Here is a 26,646-nt window from a genome sequence, read left to right on the forward strand (position 1 = left end):
ATTTTATAGAATCCCCTATGGCACAATTAAAAACTTTGCTGAATTATCTAAGGCATTTGTAGCCCAATATGCCCATCTTGTTGAAACAGAGCTATCAATAGTTGATCTTGTCCACACCAAGCAAAAAGGTGGAGAAAACCTTGCCGAATACCTGCAAAGATGGCAAACCCTTACCACCCGTATATCCTGCACCTTGCCAGAACGCCATGTTGTGAAAATGTTTATTGATAATGCCCATCCTAGCTTGGCTCACCACATGACCATGAACTGTTTGCAAACCTACAAAGATATCAAAGAGAAAGGAATGATCCTTGAGCAAGGACTCATTAAAGATGGTGTGGTCAAGCTTTACAAGGAAGCCAACCAAAATCAATCACATTCCAATGACAAGTCTAGGTATTGGAACAAAAACAAGCACGTTGCAACAGATGGCGTCACTGACACCAGACATGTGAATATTGTTGGTCCTTCTCACAACCAGTCCAACCCACCATATCAACCAAAAAATCAACAAGCTATCAACTACCAACAATAGAATAACCAAAGCTATCAAAACCACAATCCAAGACCCAACTTCCAAGGGTCTAGCAATCAAGCTAATGCCATCAATGTAGCTGCAGGACAAAAGCCTAGATTCCAACCTACACCTAGAAACTATACACCCCTTGGTGAGCCATTGGATGTCATTTTTGAGAAATTAGTCAAAGAAAACCTCATCAAATTTCCTCCTACCCAGAAAATTGACCCAAGCCAATCCAAAGCTGCATGGTACAAAGATAATGAGTACTGCAAATTTCATAGGGTAAAAGGTCACACTACCCTCAGATGCATGAAACTGAAAGACTATGTGCAGGACCTCATTGATCGGAAGGAAATCACTGTTGGTGCCCAAACCTCTCCCAATGCAGGCTTAGAGATCTATCAAAATGCTTTTCCTCCACACCACAACCAAAATCCTGGAAAAGCACCTATCCAAACCAACAACAACAACACCAACAACCGTCAGCCAAACCAACCGCATGGGAAGAAAAATGAGCACACTTCATCCTATATAGACTATGGTAGCCTTATAGGTTGTATATCCAAGAAAGAGCCTTCCATCAATGTTATCAATATCCAAGCACCAAACAATGAGTGTGCAGTCACCACTCGAAGAGCGCGATTTAACATCGCAAGCCCACCTGTTACACCAACACCATCAGCTCCATCAAAAAGCCAGTACAATATCTTGGAACACCTTGGGAACATGCCAGCCCAAATCTCCATTTTAGACCTTCTTCGCACTAGTCCAGTGTACAAGAACATCCTTGACAGTGCTCTCATAGAATCTCATGTCCCTTTTGATATCAATGCTACTGATTTTCGTAATCTTGTTGGACACCTCTCATCCTCATGTGCCCTATCGTTCAAACCCACCGACATACTCGTGGTCGAGCCAGATCACACCCTTCTGCTTTGCATAGCCATCATGGTATCCAACTTTGCTATAAAAAGAGTAATGATAGATAATGGATCAGCCTTGAATATTTGCACCCTAAAATTCATAAAACAAGATGGGTATACTGAGGCAGATATCATCAGTGAGGTTATCACCATCAAAGCTTATAACAACTTGGAAAGAACCACAGAAGGAACTATTTTGCTGCCAATCAAGGTTGGGCCAGTCATCCAAGAGACACTTTGCCATGTTATTGATCTAAACCTACCATTTAACATCCTCCTCAGTCACCCATGGATTCATGCCATAAAAGCCATTCCATCCACTTACCATCAGTGCATCAAATTTTTGCATCAAGGCACTGAGGTAACCATCCATGCCGATCCAGAACCCTTTGCTTACTGCAATGTGGTTGAAGCTTTATATACAAACCATTGCCCTGGAATTGATATCGACACATCCATTGCCAGCTCATCCCACACTTATAATGACCCAGAAACCATCCTTGCCTCTACCCTGTCTACCGTGAAGATCAATAACAAAGGTTGTGGAGAGTATAGTCTGTCAGATGCATTTGTTGTCGGGGCACTCCCACTTGATCCACATGCCCATGGACGACTGACATATCACAAAGATAAGGAGGTTCCACCTCCTCAATACAAACAGTTTGGCCCAACAACCTTTATATCCTCAAAAATCCCTCTTCATGAGGAGCTCACTCCAGATATCAACAAATGGTTACATAAGGATGCACCTCAAAGAAATCAAGCACGCCTTGATCACTTCAGCCAAAAGTATCCCCAAGAACATAAGCTCATCAATGAAAAATGGAACTATCAAGGTGGTGGTCTAGGACTAGAAGAAAGAGGCATGCAGTGCCCCATCGACGCACACAAGTGGGAATCAAAGTTAGGTCTTGGCTTTGGCATACCCACAATTGGGGGTACCAATGAGAACGGTCACACTTTTTTAAACATTCACCGCAACCTTGTCAAAATCGAAGACATTCTTGAGGAAGTTGAAAAGAGAGCCTACGACGATATCCTAGACCAAATCTCCCTTGGAGACTCTGTTCTCCAAGAACTATCCATCTACCTCATTGACCTACCACTCGCCCATCCACAACTCATAGATTGGGACCAACCAAGTGTCATACACATCGATGAGTTCACATCAGAGGAGGCACTTCTAAGATTCATGGGAGCTGAAACTCCTCACAAGAAAACAAAGCCAAATTTTGCCTATATCTACAAGCTAGATCCCAAGGGGTATTTTGGAGAAAATCCCCAACCTAGTTCTGATACACCCAAAACTGGAACTAAGGTGAATCTAAGTCTAGCTAAGGCAACGAAGAGAACCCCTCAGAAAGAAAATCTAGAAGAACATGAGGATTTAGCATTGCCTCCTCAAGATAATCGACCAGAGGTGTCTTCTATTCTAATTGAGGATACTCGAGAAGTCAACATTGGTTCATCAGAGATCCCCAGACTTGTTCACATTGCTGCATCTTTATCACAAGACCAAGCTGACCTTCTCTTTGAGGTCTTAAGAGAAAACATTGGCCGATTTGCATGGTCATATTAGGACATGTCAGGACTTGATCAAAAGCTTGTAGTTCATCATCTTGCAGTTGATCCAAAGATCAAGCCCGTCAAACAAAAGCTTAGAAAAATGCACCCCAAGGTGGCATTATTGGTCAAAGCTGAATTAGAAAGAATGTTAGCTGCTAAGGTTATCCGACCTATCGACTACTCAGAGTGGATCTCCAACATGGTCCCTGTCACTAAACCTTCCGGTGACATCAGAATCTGCACTGATTTTAGAGATCTTAACAAAGCTTGTCAAAAAGATGATTTTCCCTTGCCCAACATAGGTATGATTGTAGATCTTACAGCTGGACATGAAATTTTGTCCCTCATGGATGGATTTTCTGGGTATAATCAAATCAAGATTGCAGAAGAGGATCAGCATAAGACAGCATTCACTACCCCTTGGGGAACCTTTTGCTACAACATGATGCCTTTTGGCCTAAAGAATGCTGGGGCTACCTATCAAAGAGCTATGATAGCCATTTTTCATGATCTCATCCATAGCATTTTGGAGGATTATGTGGATGATATCTTGGTCAAGTCTCATACCTTCATGGATCATCTTGCTGACTTGGAGAAAGTCTTTGATAGGTTAGCCAAATATCATCTCATGCTGAATCCCAAGAAATGTGTCTTTGGGGTCACATCTTGCAAGCTTCTAGGTTTCATAGTTTCTAAACGAGGTATAGAGATTGACCCCAAGAAGGTCAAGGCTATCTTAGACATGCCTCCTCCCCAGACACTGCGACAGCTTCGCTCTCTTCAAGGAAAGCTCCAATCTATTCGGCACTTTATCTCCCAGCTTGCAGATAAGTGTACACCATTTTCACGTTTACTGAAGAAGGATGAGAACTTCAAGTGGGATCCTTTATGTCAGCGTAGCTTCGACCATCTCAAGCAGTATCTCATCAATCCACCTATCTTGGTTCCACCAGTTCCTGGTCGTCCCCTAATTTTGTACATATCAGCAACACCTACTGCTCTAGGGGCACTTCTAGCACATCTTGATGACTACAATAGAGAAAGAGCCATCTACTACATCAGTAGAACCCTAGTTGGTTATGAACTCAATTACACTCCTATCAAAAAAGCTTGTTTGGCAGTTGTCTTCTCAACTCAAAAGCTTCACCATTACATGCTAAGTCATACCATCCAACTGGTCTCCAAGATTGACCCTCTCAAGTATATGCTCTCTAGAACAACACTTACAGGCCGTTTGGCCAAATGGGTTATGCTCCTTAGTGAATTTGACATCCAGTATGTGGATAGAAAGGCAATCAAAGGGCAAGCTATAACAGATCACCTAGCTGATGCACCTCTAATAGATGCTTATCCGTTGATCACAAAATTTCCAGATGAGCATATCTGTCTAATTGAAGAACAACCCCCATGGAAACTTTATTTTGATGGCACATACACATCTCATGGATCAGGGGCAGGAATATTGTTGGTCACACCTCAAGGAGATTGCATTCCAAAAGCCTTCAAGCTACAATTCCCTAGAACCAACAATATAGCTGACTATGAGTCCCTCATAGCAGGATTAAAGATAGCTGCAGAATGGAACATTGTTGAGCTACAAATATTTGGCGATTCTCGGCTCATCATCAAGCAAGCCCTAAATGAATATCAAACCAAAGATGAAAAGCTATTACCCTACAAAGAGCTAGTTGATCAGCTAACCCAACATTTTACAAAGCTTCAGTTTACACAAGTGCCTCGAATACAGAACAAAGCAGCAGATGCTATGGCTACTATAGGCTCACTCTTGGAAATTCCCCAAGCAGCTACACAGTATGAGTTTTTAGTGGAGTAGCTCCAAACACCCGCCTATGCAAATGAGGATTCAAACCGTGTTTGTATCTTGGTTGGTCCCCAATCCCCTTGGTACCATGAGATTCATACTTACCTTAACGATGGTATCATATCCCCTGACCTGAAATGTACCCAACGCCAGAACCTCATCCGAAAATCTTCCCGCTATGTTATCATAGCCAATACCCTATATCGTCAAGGTTATCACGATACTCTCTCTCGATGTTTAGACCAAAATGAGGCTGTGATGGTGTTAAAGGAAGTACACTCTGGACTTTGCGGTGCCCACACGAGTGGTATTGTCCTAGCGTGACAAATCCTTAGAGCAGGCTACTATTGGCCTACCATTGAAGAAGACTCCTATGACTTTGTCAGAAAGTGTCTCCCATGTCAGCAGCATGCGAATCTTGTGCACGCTTCGGCACAGGATCTACAGCCTATTGCACCACCTTGGCCTTTCGCTTGTTGGGGCCTTGATCTAGTTGGAACTATCACATCCCTCTCATCTGATGGACATAAATGGATAATAACAGCTACAGACTATTTCACTAAATGGGTGGAAGCAGTCCCCCTAGTCTCAGCTACAGGAGTTCAGGTCTCCAAGTTCATCTTGTACCACATTGTTTGCCGCTTCGGCATCCCATCCACCATCTTCACCGACCACGGAGGTAACTTTGAAAATCTCAACATGGAAGAATTATGCACTTCCCTCTGCATCCATCATCGCTTTTCTAGCCCATATTTCCCACAAGGTAACGGCCAGGAAGAGGCAACTAACAAAACCCTCCTCAAAATTCTAAAAGAAAGTTTTCAATGATTCCGGCCGTGATTGGCACCTACAAATAAATCCAGCCCTATGGGCCTATCAAACTTCCTTCCATACATCCACAGGCACAACTCCATACTCCCTAGTCTATGGTGCTGAAGCGGTACTACCTATAGAGGTTGAACTTCCCTCCTTGCGCATATCTTTGCAAGGGCAAATATCAGATGAAGAATACAGAGTAGCTCGACTCACCCAACTAGATCTCTTAGACGAGAAGCGACAACAAGCCTATGATCATCTCACAGTCTATCAAACTCATCTCAAAAGGAATTTCAACAAGAAAGTGCTTCCACAACACTTTCAGCCAGGTGACATGGTCCTCAAAGAGAACATGAAAGTCCAAGTAGATCGAGAAAAGAAAGGCAAGTTTGAACCTACATGGCTTGGTCCTTATGTTGTCACTGCTTCCTTTGGCTCCGAAACTTATCAGCTATCTACACCAGAAGGAGAACTCTTGAATGATCCTACTAACATCATTCATCTCAAGAAGTTCTATGCTTGAAGATCCTTGGTATACCCAGCTTTTGAAAAGTACAAAAGAAAAAATAGTAAAGAGAAATAAGCGTCCAATGGTGAAAACTTGGCAATTCAAGCACCTTGGATAGGTACCTTGGTGATAACCTGGTAATTCAGGCACCTTGTGTACTAAAGACTAATCCATTATCTATCACTATCCTATCCCTCATCCATTCACCCACCATCCCATAAGACACACTTGCTTGTTCCCTTGGTGTTCCAACCAAATATCTAAAATCTGATGAAGCTTGTAAATACCTCCTGTACAGCTTGTAAATCTTGTACCAAAGCTTGTATTATACCTTGTAAATCTTGTACCATACCTTGTCTATTCGAATCTTGTCCAAGGTTTGTACCATATTCCAGCCTATAAATAATCTTGTATCCTAGCTTGTATACTATCACGTGCACACACAAAACCCCATTTTCACTTAATCTTTTCGCAAACCATCTACCTATCCACCTATCACCTATTATAGACATCCCATCCTTCACAAACATTTCTATCTCACAAAAACCAAAACATGAAAAAACTTGTACATTTGTAACATATCTTGGTCCATCAGCTTGTACATCCTCTTTAGCTTAGTACCATTGTATCTATCCAGCATTCATGTCAGTTCGTCCTTGATCAGCATCTTGCACCCATCACACATCTTGGTTAGCTATTCCAATGCATCCTTTAGCTAGATTTCCTATCACCAAAGTGTTATCTTTTTTAGTTCAGCTTGCCAGATGCATCACTCATCCAAATCCACCAACTTAGGTGCTCTCCGATAGGTCCTTGTAGGATATAGCTTTCCTCATGTTTGATCTTGGTCCGTTAGTACCTCGTCCTACCCATCTCGTTGGCAAATGGTTCTCTTTTGGATTTTCACTTTCTTTTGATTTGGGATCTTCCCTTTTGGGTCTTGAAGTATCTTTTCCAAGCAATCTCCTTGTTCCGTCCTCAAGGTTGCCACGATCTTCCATATCATGGTATGCTGTGAATGGGGCAATTAGAGCGTAAGGTCTTGATCAGGTCTTTCATTTGTTTTTCTTTTTTGCTTGTGGGTTCTTCAGTGTCGTTTCCACGCTACTTCCTCTAGGATTCATGTGTGATGTTGGGGCAATCCTTACGTGTTTTTTTTGAGTTAGTTTGTCAGTCCTTTGGACGGTTGGTGAAAAGGCCTTGATGTTCTTGGTAACCTTGGCAATTAACCAACAGTCCTATAGCAAATCTAGTGCTCAACTACATGGTGGTACTTCTCTTTGAAGTATCCCCCCTGCTCAAAAAGCTTCAATGGTTTTCCTTCATCTTCATTATCCCCCATCCATATCCAGCATCCGTCTCTCCTACCTCAGCTTATGCATCAGTATCTCTTTGAATCACTCATCACTCTTAGCTTTAGGGATCCACAATCCTAGTCTTAGGGATCCACCAATCCAAATCAATCCACCAAGCCTCATCTTTCGAGATCCACAATCCTAGTCCTAGGGATCTCCGAAACCCATCTTCCACCAATCTAACTCTTTGAAAGCCTGTTGCATTAGCTTTATAATCTCCTCATCCATCTCCTTATCTTGGATTCCTTTTTATAGCGCTCTGCTCCTTCATCCTCCACCTTCCCTAAAGTCTTAAGCTTGCTTCCTCTTCTGCATGTGATTCTCCTTTATTATTCTCCCTTAGTGAGAGTTTGAGCTAATTCAGCCCCTTCTCTTTGCCAATCTGAGTTTCCTTGTTCATTCGAGATTATTATACTTTTCAAGAAGCCATCGAGCCTCGCTTTCTCTCCCTGCCGCCTTCTTGAGGGGGCAACTCGCAGTCCATTCTCTCCTCTTCTGCTCTAACCTTGGGCATCTTATTTTCTTATCTTTGATGCCATGCCACTTGCGGCATCACATCAAAGAGGGGCAAAATGTAGACACCTAAAAACCTTTAGAAAATAAAGTATTTTTATTTTCTGAAAAAAGTCCTGATGACATCATCATTTATTAATTAATTAATTAATTAATTAATTAATTAATTTTTATGCCATTAAATCCCTTTATCTTAATTAAAAATATTTAATTAAGGAATCCCTCCCAAAAATGTTTAAATCTTATTTAAACATTATTTCCTTATTTATTAATTATTTAATTAATAAATTGACCAAAAATCCTAAAATAAATAAAAAATTTATTTTTTGCCCAAAACTTGGCCAATTTCCTTATGACCAATAACCTCTTCCAAAATCTTCTAATCCTTCTTTAATTTCGATTAAAGGCTAATCTCATCATTTCCTACCCCTAACCCCAACTCAAAATATTTAATTAAAATTAAATATTAATCCTCATGTTTATTAAAAAAGTTTTAATAAATATCTCCTCAACCCAAACCCTTGAAATAAATAAAACTTTATTTATTTCTTAAAAATCTAATTTATCCTCATCCTAAGAAGTTCTAGACTCTTCTAGAAAGTCTTCATCCTCATCCTAGGAAATTCTAGACTATTCTAGAAAGTCTTTATCCTCATCCAAAGTCTAGACTCTTCTAGAAGATGTCTTTAAACCTAATCCTAATCCCCTCCTAACCTTGTCACATTCCCTAAACATGGGTTAAGAATTACTAACCCAAGCCAAAAGTTAACAAATATCTCCTCCTTCACCCACCCTCATTAAATGCCATCCACTTGCCTATCCCTAAGCTAATCCTAAACCATCCTAATCCATCCCCTAATCATTTGCCCAAGCCTAAACAAGCTTAAAACCTTCCTAATCAAGTCCAAGTCGAAATTTCTCTCATCACCCTCAAAATATCTCAACCATAAAACTTTATGAAGTCCACTAGGCCATAAATGACTCTTACAAGCCCTTTTATTGCTCTTACAAGTCATTATGAGGGTCTTTATGAAGATTTTATCCCTTGAGCCTCCTTTGTTGACTCATCCTTCCCTTTTCCTCCATCCTCTCACCATGTGACATGTGTCACTCCTTGATTGGTTGTAAGGAAGCACAATCCATGTGCTCTCCTCTCATGCAATCTGAGCCCTCCATAAGCTTTTTCCCATCCTTGCATCTTAGCCCTCAATCCCTCAAACCTCTTGCCTATAAATTGGATCCGTCCCCTTTGCAAAATAACACAATCCATGAAGTAAAGTTATAATGCTATTTTGAGAGCCAAATCCATACTAAAGCCATCTATCCACACCAAAAATCCACAATCATCCATTGAAGCCTTTGGAAGCATATTGAGCATACATCCTATCCATTTAGATAAAGCTACTCAACAAGAGAGCTTCTTATTGAGAGAGTCCATTAATGGCTCATATTCTCAATTGAGAGCTCATCTTAGTCTATCTTGAAGTTTATGAATTTTGTTTAGTTTGTAGAAGCTTTATTTAAATTTGGTTTCTATTAGCATACTAACATTTCTCATATACACTTCCTATGTTTCCTTGATTTGTTTCTTCTTTGTAAATTCCTCTTTAGCCTTTTGAGTGGAGGCCCTTGTTGCAGCTCGTGTTGTAGGTTTCTAAGGTGATGGCATTGCAGATTTCTTTGGTTTTTGCTGAGCTGGAGGCTATTTAGTTGCTTTTCTTTTCTTTGACTCAGCTTCAGTTGGTGCTTCCTTGGCTTCTTTGTCTTCTGCACCTTCCTCCTTGTCTTCACCTAGTCCTTGAGTTAATTCCATGGGGCCTTGTTCTTGTTCATCTTCATCATCATTGTCATCTTCTTCTTCTTCTACTTCAGCCTCAATTTCTTCACCAAATTTCTTCTTAATCTTCTTTAACAATTTGTCTTTCTTCTTTAATGTGGAAGCAATCTTTAATTCCATGTATATTTTTGACCTTACTACATCATAAGTGCCAAAATGTGGAGCACTTTTATATGTTTCTTCTGCCAATAATGCAGTTATTGCTGTAGATGCCTCATCAACATTGATTTCATATCCAAATGGCCTTAGCCATCTCACTCTTGGAATCACTGCTTGGATGTATGTGAAGTCAATATCAACAAAGAAACATATATCATTAACATGTTCTTCTACTAAAGTAATTGGTATTCTCATCCTTTGTTTGATGGATTTCTTGAAATCTTCGAAATAGCTTGTCATCGGGGTATCAAAATTTTCTCCCATTTATTCTATATATTCATTGATTTGAGCAATGATTGTTCTATCATTCCTCCATGTCACTTTTCCAAAATAGGGAAACTCATTTTGAACATAGAAGAATATACAAACTAGAATTGCTCCAAATTTGCATTGAGTGCCCTTTGTCCTTCTTATGGTAGCTAGGTTTTCATTAATCTGTTGTAGTTGTAGTTCTACAAGATCATAAGTATGATCCTTTTTCACCAATTTGTAGCCTACATCTATTGCATTACATGGCACATTGTTGAGTCTACTGGATTGGTAGAACTTATGGGCAATGAATCTAACAAAAAATTCAACTAGAGGATCCTATATGGTGTGAATTATCGTTCCTCTCTTATTCCACTGAGCACCAGTTTTTTTTCAATAACCTCCTTCGATTCACTTCTCAAGGTTTCTAACTGATCTAGGGTTGGGTACCTTGTTACTCTATGCATGATTTCTTTGTTTAATTTGATGGGAATATCTTCTAACCATAGACTACCACCATGAATTCTGCTCGGCACAAGTCTAACCCATTTTGTCTTGAATACGGTGGGAAAGCTCAAAACCTGGGTCAAACCCTTTCTTTCAACAATTTTGAATTCATCTCTTAAGACTCCATATATGCACATTTTCTCATAGGCTTGCCTTATTTCCATATCTCCTAGGGCACCTATCTTACAATTGTAGCATTTCCTAATGTCTTGAACCATTACAACTTTTGGGGGTATTTGGGGGAGAGCTCCGGCTGGGTCATTTTTGTATGCAACTTTAGGTATGGGAAAAAAATTAGGTTGCTTGACCTCATTGGACACTAACTGAACTTCAAATGACTCTTTGTCCTCAGTTTTCTTGGAACTTGACACCATTTATGCAAACTAGGATTTTCTTTTTACGAAATATAAAACTACGTAGCTCGGCACAAATGAAAAATACCTCAAGATCGATGAAAACATGTTGGGAGAGATTGAAATATGCTTGAAATGCTGGATTCTTTGCTGTGACGTTGCTCTGCTCTTTCTCTCTTCTTTGCTTCTTGATCATGATGAGTAAAAATGATTAAAATGGCGATAATAAACCCTATTTTCATTGCATTAAATGCTCAACTGCCAACTCAGCTTCTAGAAAAATTTTGACCTAACTCAGCATCAATTATCAACTTCATCAACTCGGTCGCTGTTAGGAGCTTCTTTGTCTTGGGACTGATGTGTGATATAGCTTTGTATATCAGTCTCGTATACTTCTCATGCTTATTTTGATGAAGTGTGATCACTTGACCCATTGGGTGAAGTGATCCCTCCACTTGATGTGTTGCACTCATCTTTCTTTTTCCAAGTTTTATTCATTTTCCCTCTTATATTTTTGACATCAATCTTTTCTTTGCCCTTATTTTCGTCAATCTCGGGTGCCTTTGACCTTGTAGGACAATTTCTGCTGGTATGACCAATTTTTAGACAACTAAAACATGTGGTTTGGTTCAACCATCTCTTGTAGTTCCCTTTGCATTTTTTTCTTATGCAGTTTTTGGGTATATGCCCATATTCTTGACAATAATGACAGCTATTCTTGGTGTTTTAATCCCAATGATAATGACTTCCATTTCCTTTTGATTTTGCTGGTTGATTTGATGTCCACATAGGTTTTGATCTACATTCAGATGCCCTATGTCCATACTTTTTGCAATTATAACAATGTCCATCAAATCTCTGAGTCCTTGTGACATTGGATCTGCAATCTTGTGTCATATGTCCTTGCATGTTGCACTTGTGACAGAAGTTCTTACACTTGGGTGTGTTTATTTGATTGAATCTTCTACTCCTGCAAACATTAGTTGTATGCCCCTTCTTATTATAGTAATAAAAAGTGGGTTTTGAATCCTTACCTTTGTCACTTCTTTGTTTAGTACTCTTTGATGATTCTCCAACTTCAGTACTGTTGTATCCAAGTCCTGATGTATCATGGGCGGATCTTGGGAATTTCATCAATTATTCAAAATACTTGATGGCTTCACTTGACTTGTTGAGATTCTCTGCTACCTCTTTTTCTCTATTCAATTCATTCTATATTAGTTCATTCTGCATCTTCAAAGTAGAGATCTCAATATCTATCACATTGAGTTCATGATGAATGTTCATCATTTGGGCAAGTGTATCCATCTGCATGTTTGAGATCCTTGTCAATTTAGTACATTTTTCTTCAAGTTTGTTTGCAAGATTTATTTTGTCATTTTCCATCATGACTTTATCCTCAACTGCTCTTTTCTTTTGTTCAGTAATTTCACATATCATTATGGCCTATGAATCATGTTCCATCTTGAGAGATCTTATCTCCTTTGCTTGAACTTTGTTTTTCTCCATCAGTTCTGCTATTGCTGCATCAAATTCTTTAGTGTCTCCATTATCAAACACTTGTGTGGTATCAACCTCCTTGTAGTGTATATCATTTTCAGCTATGGCTATCTCCTTTCTTCTCTTTAAATATTTTCTTAATTCCACTCTTGCTTCTTCTACTTTTTGTAGAGCGAGATGCACATCAATCACCTGGTTTTCAATGATACCAATTGTTGGAATATTCAAATAGGAATAATACTTATGAGAGGGGGGGGGGGGGGGGGGGGGAGGGGGGGAAGGGGGTGAATCATAAGTATCACACTTTAACCAATAAAATTTTTAGGTGGAAGTAAATTGCATGCATGTAAATACACCAAGTAAACATGAAACTAAGACATGCATCATCAACACATAACACTGAAATTTGGTAACCCAGAAACCCTCTAGGAATAAGAAGGTAAAACTGGGGTGGGGATGATAGCCACAAAAATTACTATAGCAATATTGTTCAACCACTTATGATGGTTTTCCCTGTTAAAGGCCTGCCCTGTTAAAGTCTTTACACTTTGTCAATAGTGATCTGGTCAGAGGATTTACAAACACTTTACATGAAGTGTCACCCTGTTAAAGGATTTAATCACTTATTTAAAGGATCTATGAAATAGTTGTTAAGCTAACCTATCACCATAGGATTTTCATTCTAATAAAATTGCTAGAAAGTATTAGGTACAATGAACCTGATAGATTACAATCCTTGATTGCTGAATGTAGGCACTTGTTCTACTTTCTCTGATCTTGATCCTTTGTGATCTGATAACCCTTGTTTTAAAAGTAGATTTCCTTATACACACTTGTATATCCGCTCGTATATTTTACAATGAAATTTTGTCTTCCCTATAAAGACATTTGAGGATTTAGGGTTAGGTATGGATCTATGATCCATATTAAATCTCTATTTTCTGCTCATTGTTTGCACTTCTTCCATTGTTTGCATGACTTCATCATTTTTCTTATTGGCTGCATGTAGATTGCATAGGAAAGATAAAAGATTTGATCTTATCATTTAATCCTTCTAGATTTACCTTATGTTAGCTACAAAAATGTTTTGCATCATAGTTTGTGCAATTACAAACTCTTATGCTGATATTCTAAGTTACTCAGCTCCTAAAGCATTACTAATGCTCAGCACATGTTGTTTCTTGGATAACTCGGCACCTAAACAAAATTGTATCGCTCAGCACTTTGTGTTACTTGGCACTTGAATAACTCGGCACCTACTCTTTGCTCGACATCATCTATGACTCGACACTTTAATATCACTCGACACTTTATTGTGCTCGGCACTTAAAGTCATTCAGCACTTGAACTTTACTCTACACCTAATCTTCACTCAGCATCTAAAAACTACTCGGCACATGAAGATCACTCGGCACCTAAATTCTTTCCTAACTCGGCTCATGTTGTCGCTTCGACATTCATGGTGTACTTGGCTCCAATCTAGAAAGTAGGTAAGTGTATTGGCACTCAAGTGTCAAAAACCATCATAGATGACCAATCCAAGAGTAAGTAATAATCCAGTACCAATTAGACCCCATATAGAGGACAACAAAATTAGAATCAAGCAAATTTTTCTACAATCTTGAAAAATCCCACTTGATCTACTGAAAAGTATGATGTAGTAGAAGATTTGAAATGAATAGAGGCCAACATGTCCATGTTCAACATGCTACAAAATTGTCCTAATCAACAAGAAGTGTGAATGAAAACTCTTGATCATACAAAGAAACCCCATAGTATGAATAATATTCCTTAAAAGATAGTATCTCAATAGGTAAATTCTTTGGAAGCCATGCCAACTATGTTGAAAGACAAGGTTGATGTACCTTTGTTTTTTCTTAGTATCAGGATATATGAGAAGAATCTTCACAATTTGGAAATTGATTCATGGGCTTCTTGTAATGTCATACCACTTTTGATAGCACAAAGGTGCAGAGTCACTCCTCAGCCCTCTAATCAAATAGTGATACACAAAATGGAAGTAAAACTCATCGATGTCCAGAAAGATGTTTGCATATAGTTAACTTTTGATACCCAAATTCAAGACATCATTAACGTATAGGTGGTGGAAATTCTTGACACATATTGGTTGGTACTAAGTAAAGAATGAAAAAAATGCCTAAAAGAATGGTTTTCTATGAATTTTACTCAATTGTGGTTACCATGGAAAATGTTGAATAATTAGATCAAGATAGATGTGGAGCCAAAGTAAAAAAAAATGATTATAGGATACAATGCACCAAATGAGTTTTCATTCTTACAATAAAATTTGTGCTCTTATAAAGAATGGCTTTTGATAAAACTTCAATTGATTGCAATGGAAGATTCATGATTCCTATACCATAAGAAGAAACTATGATGCAATTCATAGATAGCATGGTGGAAAACTTACAATGCCTAGGTGAAGAAGTAGATCTAAATGTCTTCTTCCAAGATTTTGTAGATTGTAGAAAGTTAGTCATTTAGAGTTCAAATGTTCACATTGCAAAGAAGTAGTTGCTAAGGTATTAACATAGATAATGGGAATAAAGAACAACCAAGTCCCAAGAGATGACCCCACAAAAAGTCAAAATTCTATAAACATATCTAAATCTATGGGAAAAGTTGAAGAGGAAATTGAAGATCTAAATGTATCATTCAGTGATATCTCTTTAGATGGTGGAGGTTTTTCTTCTCCTCCACTGGGAATGATCAAATTCTAAACAAGGAGATATTATGTAAAAGATCAAGGTGGGACTTCAGTAGTCATTCATCTTAAAACCAAAGTGGATGAAATCATAGAATTGATATGGGAAATTTAGGATAAACAAGAAAAACATATACCCTTTGTATCAAGGACTAACAATGGGAAATCATCAAGTGTACCTTGCAAAAGATTACAATGGGTTCTAAAGAAAAATCTTTTAAATTCCAAGTGAAAGAAAAGCTACAGATGAACAAATATAAATCTAGGAAGTCTAAAAATATCCAATTTGGATACTCTAGTTTGATGGCTCCAAGTGTAAATTAGGAGCCATCGTAGGTATTGAGTTAATCAACCCAAAAGGTAAGTCTTTCTATGTAACATATCAATTATAGTTTAGATGTACTAATAATGTTGTAGAATATGAAGCATTGACCTAAGGAATTCTTTTCACATTGGAAAAAGCAATCACAACTCTCACAATCATAGGAGATTCTTAATTGGTGATAACACAAGTGAAATCGATATACTCTTGCAATGATAGAATGTTGCTCATGTACTGAAAGAGAGTATGTGACTGAATGGATGACTTTGAAGCTTTGAACATAAAGTCCATTCCAAGGAGGAAAAACATGGTAGTAGATGCCCTTGCCATTTTAGCTAGTGCATTACAACTAGTCAAGAGAACAAAATTGAAAAGATTTTTAGTAGAATTGGTTGCTGCCCCGTCTATCTTAGACAATATTATGAACTTCCATTTCTTTCATGATGATCAACATATACTTAAATTTATCATGTACAATGGCCACTTTAAAGGGCAAGAGATTGATGAGACTCTAGATGAAAAACCTAAAGATGATGAACTCAAAGAAGAAGATGAGATCCAAAACTTGAAGAATAACACTATCCCTAATGGGATGGTTGAGTTCGAACACATTTTTTATCAAGATGAGTCAACACTTAACAAATGAACAATCAAAGAAAAGGGGATTGGGGAATGTGTTTCATATAATTTGGGTATCGATGAAGATTTTAAAATGATAAGGGTTTAAAAGATATGCAATGCTTATGAAAGGGAAGTTATGCTCAAATTGCTTACAGGATACAAGGATGTCATTGCTTGGAGCTATGAAGAGCTCAAAACATGTGATCCTAAAATTATTATGCATGACATTCTATTAAAACCAGATGCTAAAACCTTCCATCAAGGGCAAAGACCTATTAATCCCATTATTGAACCTTTGATAATGAAGGAAGTCAAGAAACTACTTGATGCTAAGATTATCTTCCCCATTCACCATTCTATGTGGGTGGCTAACTTTTTTCCTATGTGGAAAAAGATTGGAGAGATTCGTTTCTTCTAGATCTCAAAAGGACAAGTACCCTTTTCCCTCACTGGATGAAGTATTACAAATTGTCAATGGTTCTAAGATGATGTTTTTCTAGGATGGATATTCAGAATATAACCAAGTAATGGTTGATGAAGGGGATAGGCTAAAAATGGCTTTCATGACCAAATGGGGGACTTTTTCTTATAAAAGAATGCCTTTTGGGCTAATTAATGTAGGGGCTACATTTTAATGAGCCATAGATTAAGCTTTTAAGAGATTAATAAACAAGTGTATAGTAATCTATATGGATGACTTAACTATCTTTTTAAAGGATCAAAGAACTCATAGTACTAATTTAAGATAGGTATTCTATAGATGTTATAAGTATGGTATATCACTTAATCCCAAGAAATATTCATTTGGGGTTACTAAAGGAAAGCTCCTATGTCACATTATCTCTAAAGTTGGAATCTCTATTGATCCTGATAGGATTGAAGGTATTCTAAAATTGTCACCTCCACACAGTTGGATGGAATTTAAGTTTTTCTTTGGGAAGATAAATTTTGTGTAGAATTTTATAAGTGGATTTGCAAAGATAGTTCACCCCCATAATGATTTAATCAAAAAGGGAGGGAAAAAAGAATGGGTTCTAGAGATTAAGAACTCATTTGAGGATATCAAAGTGGACATTTCCATGGCCCTAGTACTGGTGAGTCTAGATTATGGACTACCTTTCAAAATATACTCTTTTGCTTGAGCACATTCCTATGTTAGGATTCTTATGTAGAAGAACAAAAAATAAGATGAAAGGCCCATATCTTTTATGAGTTTCCCTTTGAAAAGTGCTAAGTTAAACTATTCTAACTTTGATAAGAAGTCTTTTTCTTTAATTAAAGTGGTAAAGAAATTTTTCCACTATATACTTAGGAGCAAGGTATATGCAATTATGTCTGATCCTATGGTTAAATCATTGTTGATGCAAAATGAATTGGGTGAAAGGCAAGTAAAATGGATGGTAATCAATCAATAGTTTGATTTAGAGATTCAACCCATGAAGTTGGTAAGAGGACAAGAATTATAAGAAATAATAGTTGATAACCAGATCAAGGATGAAAAGAAATTCTGATTTAATGGTTGACAATGCTATGATCCAAAACTAAGAGACTCAACAAAGTCAAAGATGGGATGATGTAAATGATAGTTTGACCTGGCACTGAGAGCCATGATATTTCTAAGGTCAAATTGATAAGATTTGATAAATTGATAGGTTTTTAAGGTACTGAAAGCCACAACAATGCCTAGGATTGAACAAATTATGATAGATTTGGGATGTTTGACATGTTCTAGATTGATTTGGGGTGATTCCAAGTTGATATGATATGATTTTGAGTTGATTTGAAATGGTTTCAGAGTGACATGAAATTGGTGTAAAAGATGATTTGAATAATGACATATACTATTGAGATATGATCAAGTCAGCCAAAAGATCAAAATTAGTGGAATGATAAAATGGAGTGAGTTATTATGAGAATGTGATGAAACCATAGATGTGAGCCATTTTTGATGATCTAAAAAATTGCATTTCAGTTCTATTATTCTACAATGAATAATACAAAGATCAGTTGGACAGTGGGTTCTTTGATCTTAACCATGAAGCTATTTGGGTAGTGGGTCTAGCTATCTTCCCCAAATCATAACAGGGTTGGCATAACTCCTAATAGGATTGGAATCTCCTAATAGGGATTCAAAGTCTCCTAATAGGAAGTCATATGTATTGAATTTTGTAACCGACTCCTAACACGTTCTATCCTCTAATAAGGAATATTTATATTAGTACATCATCTTGCAGGTACCATTTCCACTGGGGTTTTCCAATCTGATCAAGGGTTTCCCTAGCTAACATATCTAGTGTTAATTGTACATGAGTTTCTTGTTTTGGTTTCAATTTATATTACTCACATGGTTAATTTTGTTTAAGTTTAATATTTGTGATGATAGATGTATAACAGATTCACCCCTTGACCTCTCAGTTATATTAGTGGACTAGATATTCTATCAATTGGTATCAGAGCATTAAGTCCTCGAAGATAAGGCTTAACAACTTTGAGAGATCAAGGTATTTTTTACTGGCTAATATTCATAAACTGACTAATTTTCAATTATTTTTTTGGTAAATTCGCTAATAATTGAAGATTTAACACAAACAAAATCACCCTATTTTTATAAATTTTTAGTTTTAAAATATTTAAAATTGCTCAATAATTTATTTTATTAAAAAATATGTCCAAAGATTCACCATAATATTCGATATATAATTAGATTTGATTCACCTAAATATTATATATTATTGGAGAAAATAAAATTAATTCACTAATAATTATCATAATTATTAGTTACTTAAGGGATATATCACCAATATTTAGTTTTCACTATTGATTTAAAATATAATGTAATGGTCCTGATAATAATCCATAAGTTAAAAAATATTCAATTTTCATTTATAATAGTCTAATGATTAATGAAATTTCTAATATTATTGAGATTCACCAATATTTCTTATACAAAAATTATGATTCCAAAATAATTGCCAATATAAATAATATTTAAAATAAAAAAATTGAAAGATTTGTGAATATAAATAATTTTTTTTCAAAATAATGAAAGATTTGCCAATATTTTTATATCTTTTTTTGGAAGGGGGTTTCTTAAAGATTACCCTATTGGGAGATCAATGGTGAATATGTTCAGGAAAGATAGTCCAAGATTCAATGCAGCTAACTATGATAGTTGGAAGGAAAAGATGAAGGCTCATCTTTTGTGCATGGGTCTAGGATATTGGGTTTTCACGACTAAGAAGGTAATTGTTGAAGAATCAAAGCTAGAGGAATGCAGTGAGGGAGAAAGAGTTTTTTTCATGTGTAAGATGAGATCCAGAGAAGCCCTATTGTCAGTTCTTCTAGAGAATGAATACAATCAGGTAAAGACATTTCAAACTTCCCATGAAATTTGGAAAGCATTAGAAGTTACTTTTGAAGGTGATGATCATGCAAAAAGAATGAAATTAAAAAGTTGGAATAGTGCATTTCAAGATGCTAAGATGATGAAAGGTGAGTCCATTAGAAATTATATAGGAAGAATATCAAAAATTGTTGCGAGTATTTGATCTCTTGGTGGAACTAAACATAACAATGAGGTTGTATGGAAGATTTTGAAAAGTCTATCACCACCATTTAGAAAACATCTCAAATGATTTAGCTAGTAATGCCCTACACCAAAGATTTCACAAAGGAAATTTTGATTGGAAGATTAGAATCTATAGAAGTAGAAATGAGATAGTCTGGAGAATTAACCCAAGTTAAGATAGCTTTCAATGTTATGCACATTTGACCTAATCTATCTAGAAGTACAAGCACGAGAGGAGACTTTGCCAATAGTAGTAGATCTGAAGAAGATAAGAAGATTGAAGAAGGAATAACCCTTCTGGTAAGAATAGAAAAAGATGGTAAGAAGATCTTTAAGTGTTGGACTTATGATGAATATGGTCATTTTACATCTAAATGTCCTAAAAGAGAGAAACAATTTACAAGAAAATTTAAGCCCAGAAGAGATAGGTATCAAAATCATTCATATGCTAATGAGGACAAAGAATCTGATGAAAAAGATCAAATCAAAGTGACAATGAATTAGGATTTTTGGCTATTAAGGAAGATAACCTTGATAAATAAGCTAGAGATGAAAGAGCTCTAGTTATTTGAGTTGAAAAGAAATCAGATTAGATAATTGATAGTGGATGTACATCACATGACTAGTGATATGAACAAATTTTTTAAGTTTAGAAATCGCAATGGAGATATTGTTAGAGTTGTTAACAATGTTCCCTATCATATTACAAGGATTGGACCTATTATTCTTGGTGTTAAAACTAACATTGATGATGTTTACTTTGTTCATGTGTAACATGAGAGCCAAAGAAGCCCTATTGTCAGTTCTTCTAGAGAATGAATACAATCAGGCAAAGACATTTCAAACTTCCCACAAAATTTTGAAAGCATTAGAAGTTACTTTTGAAGTTGATGATCATGCAAAAAGAATGAAAATAAAATGTTGGAATTGTGCATTTCAAGATGCTAAGATGATGAAATATGAGTCCATTAGAAATTATATAGGAAGAATATCAAAAATTGTTGCAAGTATTTGATCTCTTGGTGTAACGAAACATAATGATTAGGTTATATGGAAGATTTTGAAAAGTCTATCACCACAATTTAAGAAAACATCTTAGATGATTCAACTAGTAATCCCCTACACCAAATATTCAACAAAGGAAAATTTTCTTGGAAGATTAGAATCTATAGAAGTAGAAATGAGATAGTTTGGAGAATTAACCCAAGTTAAGATAGCTTTCAATGTTATGCACATTTGACCTAATCTGTCTAGAAATACAAGCATGAGAGGAGAATTTGCCAATAGTAGTAGATCTGAAGAAGATAAGAAGATTGAAGAAGGAATATCCCTTTTGGTAAGAAGAGAAAAAGATGGTAAGAAGATCTTTAAGTGTTGGAATTATGATGAATATAGTCATTTTACATCTAAATATCCTAAAAGAGAGAAAAAGTTTACAGGAAAATTTAAGCCCAGAAGAGATAGGTATCGAAATCATTCATATGCTAATGAGGACAAAGAATCTGATGAAAAAGATCAAATCAAAGTGACAATGAATTAGGATTTTTGGCTATTAAGGAAGATAACCTTGATAAATAAGCTAGAGATGAAAGAGCTCTAGTTATTTGAGTTGAAAAGAAATCAGATTGGATAATTGATAGTGGATGTACATCACATGACTAGTGATATGAACAAATTTTTTAAGTTTAGAAATCGTAATGGAGATATTGTTAGAGTTGTTAACAATGTTCCCTATCATATTACAAGGATTGGACCTATTACTCTTGGTGTTAAAACTAACATTGATGATGTTTACTTTGTTCATGTGTAACATGAGAGCCAAAGAAGCCCTATTGTCAGTTCTTGTAGAGAATGACTACAATCAGGCAAAGACATTTCAAACTTCCCACAAAATTTTGAAAGCATTAGAAGTTACTTTTGAAGGTGATGATCATGCAAAAAGAATGAAATTAAAAAGTTGGAATTGTGCATTTCAAGATGCTAAGATGATGAAAGATGAGTCCATTAGAAATTATATAGGAAGAATATCAAAAATTGTTGCAAGTATTCGATCTCTTGGTGTAACAAAACATAATGATTAGGTTATATGGAAGATTTTGAAAAGTCTATCACCGCCATTTAAGAAAACATCTTAGATGATTCACCTAGTAATGCCCTACACCAAATATTCAACAAAGGAAAATTTTCTTGGAAGATTAGAATCTATAGAAGTAGAAATGAGATAGTTTGGAGAATTAACCAAAGTTAAGATAGCTTTCAATGTTATGCACATTTGACCTAATCTGTCTAGAAGTACAAGCATGAGAGGAGACTTTGCGAATAGTAGTAGATCTGAAGAAGATAAGAAGATTGAAGAAGGAATATCCCTTCTGGTAAGAAGAGAAAAAGATGGTAAGAAGATCTTTAAGTGTTGGACTTATGATGAATATGGTCATTTTACATCTAAATGTCCTAAAAGAGAGAAAAAGTTTACAAGAAAATTTAAGCCCAAAAGAGATAAGTATGGAAATCATTTATATGCTAATGAGGACAAAGAATCTGATGAAAATGATCAAAATGAAAGTGATGTTGAATTAGGATTTCTGGCTATTAAGGAAGATAACCTTGATAAATAAGCTAGAGAAGAAAGAGCTCTAGTTATTTGAGTTGAGAAGAAATCAGATTGGATAATTGATAGTGGATGTTCACATCACATGACTAGTGATATGAACAAATTTGTTAAGTTTAGAAATCACGATGGAGATATTGTTAAAGTTGTTAACAATGTACCCTGTGATATTACAAGGATTGCACCTATTACTCTTGATGGTAAAACTAACATTGATGTTGTTTACTTTGTTGATGGTTCGAAGCATAATTTGTTAAGTGTTGGACAATTAGTAGACAAGGGATATTTGTTGCAGGTCATAGAGAAGACTTACATTATCAAAGATGAAGATAGTAAGATGATTGGTACTGGAACTAGATCGAGAAGTAATGTATTTTAGTTGAATCCTATTGAAATCCCATGTTTGGTTTCAAAAGTTGATAATAGTTGGTTATGGCATAGAAGGTTAGATCTATCATATAAACTTTGATATCATTGTGAAAGTTAGTAGTACATTTGTAGTGAGATATTTTTCTAAGATTATTAAGCCCACTAATGTTGTCTACAAGGAATGTATTTCAGCTAAGCAGAGGAAACTATCTTTTCCTACCAAGAAGTTCTCTACTATAGAGGAATTGGAGATTGTTCACATAGATCTAAGTGAACCTACAAGAACCAGTGGATTCTATGGTGAAAGGTACCTTATGATTTTTGTTGATGATTTCACTAGGATGGTGTGGGTAATATTTCTTAAAGAAAATTTTGCAAATTTTGAGAAATTTAAGATATTCAAGAATAGAGTTGAAAATGAATCTAGTGTTAAGACTAAGTGTTTAAGATTAGATAGAGGAGGAGAGTTCACTTCTAGAGAGTTCAACATGTTCTATGAAGAGAATGGAATCAAAAGAGAGTTATCTTCACCTAGAACACCTGAATAGAATGGGATTTCTGAAAGAAGAAACAAATTAGTAGCAAAAAAAGAAAGATAAATTTTATTTGAGAATGATTTCTCAAAGAAATTTTGGAGAGAAGTATTCAACACTGTAGTATATACTCTAAAAAGAGTAGATATTAGAAAAGGTATGAGAAAGACACCTTATGAGTTATGGTTTGGTCACTCACCATCAATTAAGTATTTCAAAATTTTTGGAAGTAAGTGCTACATAAAGAGAGATGATTATATTGGTAAGTTTGATCCTAGAAGTGATGAAGTTATGTTTCTTGGTTACTCATTGAAAAAAAAAGTATATAGATGTTTTGACTATAGAACTGAGCCAATAGTTGAGTGTACAAATGTAATGATTGATGAAAAGTTTGGTACTAAAAAAAAAATGGTAGATTATAATTCTAATGGAGAAGAAGATAATTTTGGAATTGTTAGATAGAATTCTAAAGTTCTTTTTGAGGCTAACAATGATTTGTAGAATGAAGTTTCTATTGAGCATAGAGAAGAACATAGATTTGAACATAGGGAAGAGATCAGAGTTAAGATGTCAACTCCAACTTCTAGCAAAAACATGACAAAGAATCACCCTCTAGAGAAAATAATTGGGAGCAAGAATAAAGGTGTGATGACAAGGAATTAGAGTAAATGAGGAATTGTGTCTAATTTCTCAAGTGGAACCTAAGAGCATAGATGAGGCATGTAGGAATGATCGTTGGATGCAAGCTATGAAAGAAGAACTAGATCAGACTATAAAGAATGATACATGTGAATTAGTTCCTAGACCAAAAGAAAAGGATGTGATACGAACCAAATGGGTATTCAAAAATAAGGTGAATGAGCAAAGATAATTTGTGAGAAACAAGGCCAAACTTGTTTGTAAAGGTTACTCATAGCAAGAAGGCATAAATTATGAAGAAACCTATGCACCCATTGCAAGAATGGAAGCAGTAAGGATGTTCTTCACTTATGTAGCAAGAAAGAATTTCAAGGTTTATTAGATGGATGTCAAGTCAACTTTTCTAAATGGAGAACTTGAAGAAGAAGTCTACATTGAGAAACTTAATGGATTCCCTCTAATAGAAGATAAACATTTTGTATGCAAATTGAAGAAAACATTGTATAGTCTGAAGCAAGCACCTAGAATCTCATATGCAAGGTTGGACAAGCATTTATCAAAGCTAAGATTTATTAAAGGTACAATAGATGGTAATCTATACTTGGGAAAAACTGATGATGGTCTATTTATCATTATAATATTTGTAGATGACATAATATTTGGGGGAAATGATGAAATGGGGTAAAAGTACAAAGTTGTGTCACCTTTTAGGGTAACTTATTAAAATGATTGCATTTGAGTATTTCTATCTAAAAATCTATTTTTTTAAAACATATGATCTAGATAAATTCATTCTAGCTAAGTTATATATGGTCCAAACTTTTCTAATTGAAAATGTCTATTAAATATATGTTTTATACTAGTTTGTATCCAATTACTAAAGAAATTAAATAATTTTGGAAAAGTGATGTTTCAATAACTCTAACTATTTTTTATGATTTTTTTTAATAATATGTAATCAGCATTTTATAGTGCTCAGAGTGAAGAATATTCTCATATAGAGTTTATAGTGTTTTAATTAGATATAGTATATTGCAATTAAATAAATATACAAGCACATATTTTAACACTTGAAAATATCTTGGTTTTGAGAAAGAAAAAAAATTAGATCATATCAAAAAAATCTAAAAACTATATGACATTCTAGAAGAGAGAGTCTTCTTCTAGAATGTATAAATTTTCTCCTGGTTAGAATAGTTTGTTTTGGAAAATGTGGTAGGAGATGAAAACTATAGATTTCAAGTGAGTTGAGATTTCAACCCTTATAAAAGATAAAATATAGGTGTAAAGACATTTTTTTATTTTTTATTTTTCTAGATAAATATGTTATCTATAGCATAGTCTAAGATCAAAGGGAAATAAGTTTATTTCTATATAGTTTTGTAGTGGGAAATAGACCCCTAATTTTTGAATCTTTTTAGCACCTAAAATATTATCTATAAAAATTGGGAAAATATATCAATTCTTATTCCAAATAATTATTAAAAATTATAATCCTTAACTTCATCCATTACTACACATTTCATTAGTTTACTTCATTTCCAAATTCAATATAATAATACCAATTATATGTCATTGAAGGTGAATAGTTATACTTTTGTTAACCTTTTCCTTTATGAAAGGGTGACACAAGTTTGTGCATTTACCTAGTGACAAGTTTGTTGAAGAGATGAAAATTTAATTTAAAATGAGCATAATAGGAGAAATGAAATTTTTCCTAGGATTGCAAATTGCACAGAACAAAGGTAGGATATTTGTTTCACAAACTAAGTATCTGAAAGATTTGTTGAAAAGATTTGGTTTAAAAAGTTGCAAAACTATTGGTACACCCATGATAATTGGTCACAAGTTATCAAGTAAATATGAGAAACCTACAATTGAGTAGATGAAATATAGATCTATGATCAAGGGGGACTATAATATCAAACTCACACTAGACTAGATATGGCAAATATAGTTTGGATTGTGGCACAATTCCAAGCTGATCTAGTTGTGGAGCATTCTTTCTTGGAGGAAGATTGCTTTCTTAGCCAAGGAAATGTATATTGCAATAGAAAATAACTATAATCAAGTTATGTGGATGAAACAAATGTTGAAGGATATTGGTGTTACAAGCTAGAGTTGTTGTTGCAACAAAAGATTGACCTATTAATGCCCGATATAACTACTAGACTTATAGAACATAGGAGGTAGTTAATCCATGTCATGAATCTCAAAGGGGAATATTGGAAATTAATCCAACAATCCCCTCCTTAGTGTTACCCAAGGAGATTCAAACTTGTGACCAAGCTCTGATACCACTTATTACAAGCTAGAGTTGTTGTTGCACCAAAATATTGGCTTATTAATGTTTGATACAACCACTAGACTTATAGAACACATGAGGTGGTTAAGCCATGTCATGAATCCTGAAGGGGAATGCTAGCGATTAGTCCAACAATTGGAATTGAGTTTACAAAAGCTATTATCATTTACTGTGATAACACAAGTACGATAAGTATATCTAAGAATTTGGTATTGCATTCTAAGACAAAGCACATATCCATAAAGTATAATGTTTTGAGAGAAAAGGCAGTAGAGAAAGAAATAAGGTAGGAGTATGTAAGCACTAAAGATTAGATGATAGATATCTT

The sequence above is a fragment of the Cupressus sempervirens genome, chromosome 2 (genome assembly GCF_028749045.1).
Source record: "Cupressus sempervirens isolate cs-2001-9-10 chromosome 2, ASM2874904v1, whole genome shotgun sequence".
NCBI classification, from domain to species: domain Eukaryota; kingdom Viridiplantae; phylum Streptophyta; class Pinopsida; order Cupressales; family Cupressaceae; genus Cupressus; species Cupressus sempervirens.